This window comes from Lissotriton vulgaris, chromosome 1_1 (assembly GCF_964263255.1).
Source record: "Lissotriton vulgaris chromosome 1_1, aLisVul1.2, whole genome shotgun sequence".
In the NCBI taxonomy this organism is placed as follows: Eukaryota; Metazoa; Chordata; class Amphibia; order Caudata; family Salamandridae; genus Lissotriton; species Lissotriton vulgaris.
This window is the reverse complement of record NC_141685.1, coordinates 244,739,069-244,748,002: the sequence shown is the minus strand read 5'-3', so window position 1 is coordinate 244,748,002 and position 8,934 is coordinate 244,739,069. Positions and strand designations below refer to the sequence as shown.

The window sequence follows — 8,934 nt, the reverse complement described above, 5'->3', positions numbered from 1 at the left end:
GCCCACGTACGGCAGTATCTGGGCGCGAGAATAGACACTCTGGCAGTTAAAGCACAGTCAAATTCAGTGAGGATCAACAGCATTTAATTGCTGATACAGAAATTCAGACCGCAACACTCGCTTCCGGCACGAGTGTTCATGCAGTTGATAGGCATGATGGCCTCCTGCATCTTCATAATCCCGCACGCGAGACTACATATGGGTCTGCTTCAGGAGTGCTTAGCACGTCAGTGGAATCAGGCTCACGGACAGTTGAAAGACCTAGTGTTGCTAACCGGTCGTGCATACAACTCTCTGCATTGGTGGAATCCACAAAACCTTTGCAAGGGACGACCGTTCCAGGAGCCTGTGCCACAGATCATTCTGACAACGGACGCATCTCTACAGGGTTGGGGAGCTCATGCACTCCACTACGCAGTGCAGGGACTATGGACAGCGCAGCAAAAGAAGATGCACATCAACCTTCTAGAGCTGATGGCTATCTTCATGGCGATGAAAGCATTCAAAGTACATCTGTGCAACAAGGTCATGTTGATCCGGACGGACAATATGACGGCCATGTACTACATTCAGAAACAGGGAGGAACACACTCTCCACAGTTGTCTCATCTGGCTCAGAGTATGTGGAAGTGGGCCATTCAGAGGAACATCTTCCTCATGGCGGAACACCTCCCAGGCAAGGACAATCAGATGGCGGACCTGCTCAGCAGGTACAGCCACCAAATGCACGAGTGGGAGATACATCCATCAGTACTCCACCCGTACTTCCAGCAGTGGGGTCATCCAGAGATAGACCTGTTCGCCACAAAGGTAAAACGCCAAATGCCCATCTTTGCCGCCAGGTTCCCACACCCACAGTCGCAGAGCAATGCGATATGGATGAACTGGTCAGGCATATTTGCGTACGCTTTTCCCCCAGCACCTCTAATACCGCTGGTGGCACGCAAGCTGAAGCAACACTCGATGACACTCATCCTGGTTGCTCCAACGTGGGCACGCCAACCATGGTACACCACGTTTCTAGAACTATCTGTGGTACCGCATCAAAGGCTGCACCTCACACCCAGGCTTTTGACGCAGAGCCATGGCGACATTCAGCACCCAGATCCGCAACAGTTCAACCTGGCGATCTGGCTCCTGAAGTCTTAGAATTTGGCTACCTCAACTTGCCTCCAGACTGTATGGATATCATAAGGGAGGCAAGAAAGCCCATCACCAGAGCATGCTATGCGGCGGAATGGAAGCGGTTTGTTATTTATTGTGCAGACCACAACATCAACCTGCTAGACGCGTCTACTCACAACATCATTTGTTATCTGTTACATCTATACAAATGCAATCTGGCCTATGCTTCCATTCGTATACATTTGTCCGCAATAGCAGCTTATCTACAAAACAGGCAGCATCTCTCACTTTTCAGAGTGTCTGCCATTAAAGCTTTTCTGGAAGGACTCAAATGAGTCATTCCTCCCCGGACCCCGCCAGCTCCTGAATGGAACCTAACTGTGGTCCTCACCAGACTGATGGGTCCACCTTTTGAGCCTCTACATTCATGCGAGATTCAGTTCTTGACGTGGAAAGTGGCTTTCCTGATAGCAATTACATCACTGCGACGTGTTAGTGAACTCCAGGCACTAACTATCCAAGAGCCATTCATACAAATTCACTCCAAAAGGGTGGTGCTTCACACTAACCCTAAATTTCTTCCTAAGGTAGTTTCACAGTTCCATATCAATCAGACTATAGAACTGCCTGTGTTCTTCCAAAATCCTGAGTCAGTGGCGGAGAGGATGCTCCACAGACTAGACGTCAAGAGAGCTTTAATGTACTGTATTGATAGGACCAAAGATTTTCGGAAAACGAAACAACTGTTTGTTGCTTTTTCGCCACAACACAAAGGCAACCCCATTTCCAAAGCAGGTATAGCCAGGTGGATCGTTAAGAGCATTCAAATTTGCTATGAAAAAGCCAAGCGCACTTTAACGGTCCCCCCACGGGCCCACTCCACCTGCTTTCCTCCATGGCTTTCCTTGGAAATATTCCTTTAGAAGACATATGTAGAGCAGCCACATGGTCTACCACACACACATTTACAAAACACTACTGTGTAGATGTGCACTCCAAACAGCAGGCAGCTGTAGGGCAGGCTGTTCTAAAAACACTTTTTCAAACTGCTGCAGCTGGCACAGGCGGCCGCCGCTAATGGAGGGACTGCTATGTATTCTATGCACAGATATGAATTCAGCAGCCCACATGCCTCGAACCGAATATGCTACTTACCAGTATGCATCTGTTCTTGGCATGTAGGGCTGCTGACATTCATATCGCCCCCCCCTCCTCCACGGCACCTGTAGCAGCTGCAGCACTCAAAATTACTCTTAGCATGGTCATCACTCACGGTGTTACACTCCATCTTTGCCGCAATGGCTAAAAACAATCTGGGGATAGAGTTGATGCCCATGCGCACTGTAGTCCCGGGGAGGAGCCACCTATCTCGTGATACTTCGAAGACTCTTCCAGGACAACAATGTGCGATCATCCGGACCCAACACTAGGCGGCGATCTATGCACAGATATGAATGTCAGCAGCCCTAGATGCCAAGAACAGATGCATACTGGTAAGTAGCATATTCGTTTTCCACCGTAATTTGGCCCAAAAAGTCATACTTCACCACCATCTCAGTGATTGTGGTAACCAATCCTATGTACCACTGCCTATTCAAATAAAATAGCAATGAAACGAATACATCTGTTTTTTAAATGATACAGTTTTCCTTTAATAAATAATATTAAGGACTACTTCTCCTGTTCCACAGTTTCAAGGTTGTACTTTCCGGCACAACTTAGCATGATCCTCTCACTCTTTCATGATGTACTGATATTTTGTCATTCTGATTTTACTGAAAAGCTGGGGATATAGCTCAGTGGTAGAGCATTTGACTGCAGATCAAGAGGTCCCTGGTTCAAATCCGGGTGTCCCCTCTGACTATTTTTATTCTGTTGTTTGTAGTTGGGACTTTTCATCAATTCCATTTGGATCATCTTTGACAGAGTCAGTGTTTCCTTGGATATTGCACTTTAATAGCATTACAGTGTTTGCTGCTCAAAACCTGTTAGTAAATGCAGTTTTTAACACTCGGCTTGGTGTTCCCTTTGGGAAATTTCTGAAACATCATTGATCTATTTTGGAATTCGGCTCTTCCTTTCACAGCACTAAACAAAGGGAATGGACTATGAAACCAATTGACAAATTTGTTATACTGTTTGGTGCTTTTTTGAATCGCACTAAAGAAATGGCTTAGAATACTGTGCAGCGATGCAGTCAGTCTATTTCTCATTTCACCTGTGTCCTCAGTATTACATATATTCCACCTCTTCTCTGTGCATCCAAAGTATGTGTTTGTTTGAAGCACTTCATTTTTGTGCAACGTAGGAACTATTTAATTTCTCCTTAACCACTTGGATGCTAATGACAAGGGTAACTTGTCATGCACTGCCCATTCATTTCAATGAAAATCTCATTATATGGGCTGCTTTCCCTTAGCATCCAAGTGGTTAAAAGCTCTGCCTACGTGCAAGATGTACAAACCCTCGTTGCAGTTGCAAGAAGGCTGGTCTGAAGAATTAGGCCATTTGCAAGCACAAAGTAGCTTTTTCTGATGAATTAAATCGAAGGTACTTGAAAGGGGTGTTTGAGTTTACCTTCCAAATACCGAATTGTAGTGGTATGTAGAAATTTTTTTCTACCGTAATTTGACCCAAAACAATAATACTTCACCACCATCTAAGTGATTGTGGTTACCAATAATCAAATGATAAGGTGTCACGTAAAAACCTCTTCCCCTTTAAGAATGTTTCAAAACAATCATTGTATGTAGAGGCATTGGTCCTATGTACCACTGCCTATTCAAATAAAATAACAATGAAAGAAATAAATCTGTTTTTCAAATGATCCAGTTTTCCTTTAATAAATAATATTAAGAACTTCTTCGCTTGGAGGGCGCGCGACGCGCCGGACAAGATGGCCGCTCCCCCCCTGAGCTCCGCGATTTCGGCGGCGCTTCAATTACGGAGGACCCGCTTCCAGACGGCGTTTCTGGGCTGAAACGGCTGACTTGAATGTCGAAACTGCCCCCAGAACATGGGTATGTTTCTGAACGCAACCATGCAATTTTTGGGGTCGAATTTTGCATAAATGTCGCTGTCTTAGATACGGCCGCCATTTTGTTTTTTCTTTTTTCTTCTTTTTTTCAAGCATCCCTCTACTACTTCTATCTGCAGAATATGGCCTCATGACTGTGTTATATCCTATTATATTGGAACTAAGAGGCATTTGACGTCCTTTGTGGCACTTTGAGGCTTTCCTGCATTCTTTTTTGTTGTCTGTTTCCTGCCTCTCATCTTTACCTCAGCATTTGGCCTACTTGGTGAACTGTCTGCATTTGGTTTCTCCAGGAACCTCCATTACTTCATTTATGCGCTATTCTCTGCCACAGATGAGTATTGTTCCTTCTTGGGGTTTTTCTGTCTCCACTTTTTGCAGTTCCCCTTGGATATTATCACCCCTCACCTCACGTTATGCTGCCTTGTCCTTTGCCTCACGCTGGTTTTCCTAACTCCGCCAATATGGAGCATGTGCAATGCGCTAAAGCCTCTAATGCAGCTTCTTCCTCACGCAAGGATCCAACACCTATGGGCAAATGTCTCAAGAAGGACCCTCCATCTCCTTCTAAATCTCCGCTTCCTGTCACCCTGGAGGACCTCATGGAGGAACTTCGTCTAATCTGTCCTTTTATTGCGGATACTACTGCTACCCTGCAGAGGTTGGATGATAAGTGGTCTAATCTTGATAAAAGGGTCACCGAACTAGAACAAAAAATCAGTAATGCTCAGGATGTTGCTGCCAAGATGGAAAGCCTCACCAAGGAGGTTCAAGTACTCAAGAAAATGACCGAGGACTTGGAAAATCGAAATAGGCACAGTAACCTGCGCATTTATGGTGTTCCGGAGAATTCGGAAGGATCTGACATCATCCTATTTTTTAAGACACAAGTCCTACCAATAGTTGGGTTGCCTAAACATGTGGATGTGAATATTCAAAGGGCGCACCGTCTTGGCCCTAAAAACTCCTCTTCTCCATCAAAGCCTAGAGGCATCATTGCTTATTTTCTTCTTTATTCTGACCTTATGACTATTTTACATTCAGCCAAACAACACATGCAATTACTTTGGTCAGGCCATAAACTTTTTTTCTCTCAGGATGTCTCCAAACAGACTGCAACGCGTCGAAAGGAATTTCTGGATTTGCGGCCCACGCTTCGCTCCATGAATGCCAGATACGGACTTATTCATCCCTGTTTCTACAAGGTCACATACAAAGAAAGCTCTTTTAGCTTTGAGGATCCGGCTGATCTCCGCAGATTCATCCACTCTCACAGAGAAGATTCCGTGGAACAAAGCAGCTCTTAACTTTATCATGTCTCCTTCTCTATACATCGTCTATTGTTTATTAATGTGACGACTTGTTGTTTCACTTCATATTATTTCATTTTTTTGAATTTGCTGTTTTCTAGGTTCGTCTCCCTGTGTTTTGGTTGTCCGATCCTCCATTGTACTGTGCTGTTGTTTTGTTTCTGTTTCCCCAGTTCGCTGCTGTCCTTGCATAACTGTTCGGTAAGTTTCCTTCATTTGTTTTTATTGTCGTGCTCGGTCCCAAGTTCTATTTGTTATTTCCCCTTACTTCCTCTCGTCTCTCTTTTTTTCGTGCTCCTCGGACCGTGTTTTCGACACTTTCCCTCTTGTGCGGTCGTCTTTTCTTGTTGCTCCCTCTCTCACTTCATTGTTTTTTTCCGTTAATTGTTCTGTATGGCTGGATCCGTTCTGGTTTCTTTTGCCATTCTTCTTTCTACTGTCTCCTTTAGGGTAGCGATCGGCTCCCACTTTCCTTCCTTCTCACTACCCTCTCTTTTCCTTTTTCTTTATTTTTCTGCTTCATTCATCTTTTCCCTGATATTCATCCTTTCTCTCATTTTGTACTGTGGTTCTGGCTTTTTGTCTCTTTTCTCCTTTTCCACATTTTCTCTCCCTCTACAACTTGTTGTGGATGTAATGCATTGTCTCTCTTCGCTCTCTCTCTTCCTAATCCTTACTGTTTACTTCACTTCTTCTTTTACTTCACCAGGCTTGTTACTAGATACCTTCCTTTATCTTCTCTCCTGTTTTCTCTTCATAACTGCTGTATTCTTATTCTCTACTCCTTTCTGTTCTCTTCCTATGAAAGGTTTTCGACTCATTTCTTGGAATGTTAAGGGTCTCCGCAACCCTATTAAGAAACAACGTATTTTGTCTCACCTTGCTCGTTTACAATGTCAAATCGCCTTTTTGCAAGAGACGCATCTTTCTACACAAGAGTTGTCTATGTTACGCAGGCAATGGGTTGGGGAAGTTTTTTGCTCCTCGGCTGTTAATCATAAAAATAATTTTGTTATTTTATTTTCCAAATCCTTGTTTGTTCAAATGCACCAAGAAACTGCTGATTCTAATGGTAGGTGGTTGCTTCTGGATAGTACTGTTAATGATGTTCATCTTTCCCTTTGCAATGTTTACGGTCCCAATGGCATTGACCCGTCCGTTTGGAATGATTTTTCTTCCCTTCTCTCCTCCAATGGTAATGAAGATATGATTGTAGCGCGGGATTGTAATCAATTGATGGACCCTTTCCTAGATCGCAAATCCCAAGCACGTTATGTTCCTAATAAAATTCAAAAATCCTTCCACAGATCCATTTACTCCAGAGGCTTAATAGATTCATGGAGAATTTCTCACCCTGACCCTCTGGAATTTTCCTTTTTTTCTCCTGTGCATGCTTCCCATTCCCGAATTGATTATATCTTTCTCTCCATCATGCTTTCCAATTCATGACCAACTCTGAAATAGGCTCTATCCTCATCTCCGACCATGCCCCTATTATTTTGGATATGGACTACCCCTCCCCCACCCCAAGACCCACCGATTGCGCTTTAACAATTCACTTTTACTTGATCCCACCTTCACTGATCATTTCACACACTTTAAGGATGATTTCTTTACTAACAACTTAAATACCTCTTCTGATTTCCACTTTATTTGGGATGTCTTCAAGGCTACTGCTCGTGGTTGTATTATTGATTTTGTGTCACGTATAAAGAAGAAGGCGCTTGCTCAGGCATCCTCTTTTCTTAAACGCATTAAGGAGCTTGAACACCTTTATTTTACCACCAACTCTCCTGACTCACTGTCTTCTCTTATTAAAGCGAAAATGCAATTTAATAAACACTCTTGGGATTCCACTTCTAATCAGCTTCTCCAATGTAATGCTAAAATCTATGGTGGTCGCAACAAGGCTGGTAGGGCTCTGGCGAATTACCTCAAAATCAAGAAACAAAAATCTAAAATTGTTACAATCAAGGATCCGCAGGGCTCTCTCCAATCCTCAGATGCCAAAATTCTTGATTGTTTTGTACAATACTACTCTACCCTTCACACGCCTGAGTCCAATCCCTCTGCTGCACAAATAGACTCCTTCTTTCACTCTATCTCCAAACCTTCTGCACCTCTGGTAGACTTCTCTTCCCTCGATGCCCCAATCTCAGAAAAAGAGATTCTTACGGTTCTTTCTCTTCTCCCCAAAGATAAGACACATGGTCCAGACAGCTTTACAGTACAATTCTTTCTCCACTTCAAAACTGTCTTGGTTCCTTATTTACTCCAATTAATTAATCATTTTCTTACTAGCGGTGAATCCAAAGGCTCCTTTACACAGGCAATGCTTGTCCTTCTCCCCAAAAAAGATAAAGATCCTTCCCTGTGCAAAAACTATAGACCCATTTCCCTTATCAACACCGATTGTAAAATATACGCAAAACTCTTAGCTCTAAGTATCAACTCAATTATTCCCGATTTGATCAATATTTATCAATCCGGATTTGTCAAAGGCAGGTCTATTACTGATAATTCAAGGACCCTTCTCAATATTTTTCACCTTTCTGCCAAAATGGATACTCCAATAGCGGCTATTACCCTAGATGCTGAGAAAGAATTTGACCGTGTTAACTGGGATTTTATGTTTGGTGCACTCCGTTGGCATGGTTTTAGCCCCACTATCCTCAAATATATTAAATTACTTTATTCTGGTCCCACTACTTCTATCTGGGTTAATGGTTCTCAATCTGCTTACTTTCCCCTTCACAGAGGCACCAGACAAGGTTGTCCGCTATCCCCTCTCCTTTTCATTTTGGCATTGGAACCTTTTCTCCAGAAAATTCGACAATCTCCTTCCTATTCTGGTTTTATTCATAAGGACGTGGAAATTAAATTCACTGCTTATGCAGATGACATTTTGCTTTATATATCAAACCCTGTTGTTGCCCTTCCTGCTTTTTTTCCTTATTACGGGATTATTCTTCTGTTTTCCGTTATAAGTTGAATATCGACAAGTCGGAGGTCCTTCCTCTCAACAAGTATTGTCTCCCTCACATGTTTCATGGCTTAGGTTTCGAGTGGAATCCTGGTTATATTAAATGCCTTGGTGTTTTATATGCTAATACCATTAGATAAACTATTAAAATCAACCATTCTGACATCCTTAAAAAAACTCTCCTCTCTTATAGAACGTTGGTCTCCCCTTTTCCTTTCCTGGTGGGGTCGTCTTTCAACTATCAAAATAATGCTCCTTCCTATAGCCAACTTTTGTCTTTCTATGCTTCCTATCTCTCTCCCCCATTTCTTCTTCAAATCCATCAATGGTCTCTTCACTAAATTCCTATGAAACAAGCGTAAAGCTAGAGTCTCTCTGCTTCGCCTCCAACAATCTAAACATCTTGGCGGTGTTAACTTCCCCAATATTTCACGCTTTCACTCTGCATTTTCTCTCAAACAGATTTGGCCCTTTCTTCT

The 8,934-nt window shown here is 43.1% G+C and overlaps 1 non-coding gene across 1 annotated transcript; it reads left to right on the top strand.

The window, feature by feature from the left end:
• Positions 1–2,910: 2,910 nt before the first annotated feature.
• TRNAC-GCA (transfer RNA cysteine (anticodon GCA)) lies at positions 2,911–2,982 on the top strand. The gene has a single exon. It is a non-coding gene; the product is annotated as a tRNA-Cys (tRNA).
• Positions 2,983–8,934: the final 5,952 nt, after the last annotated feature.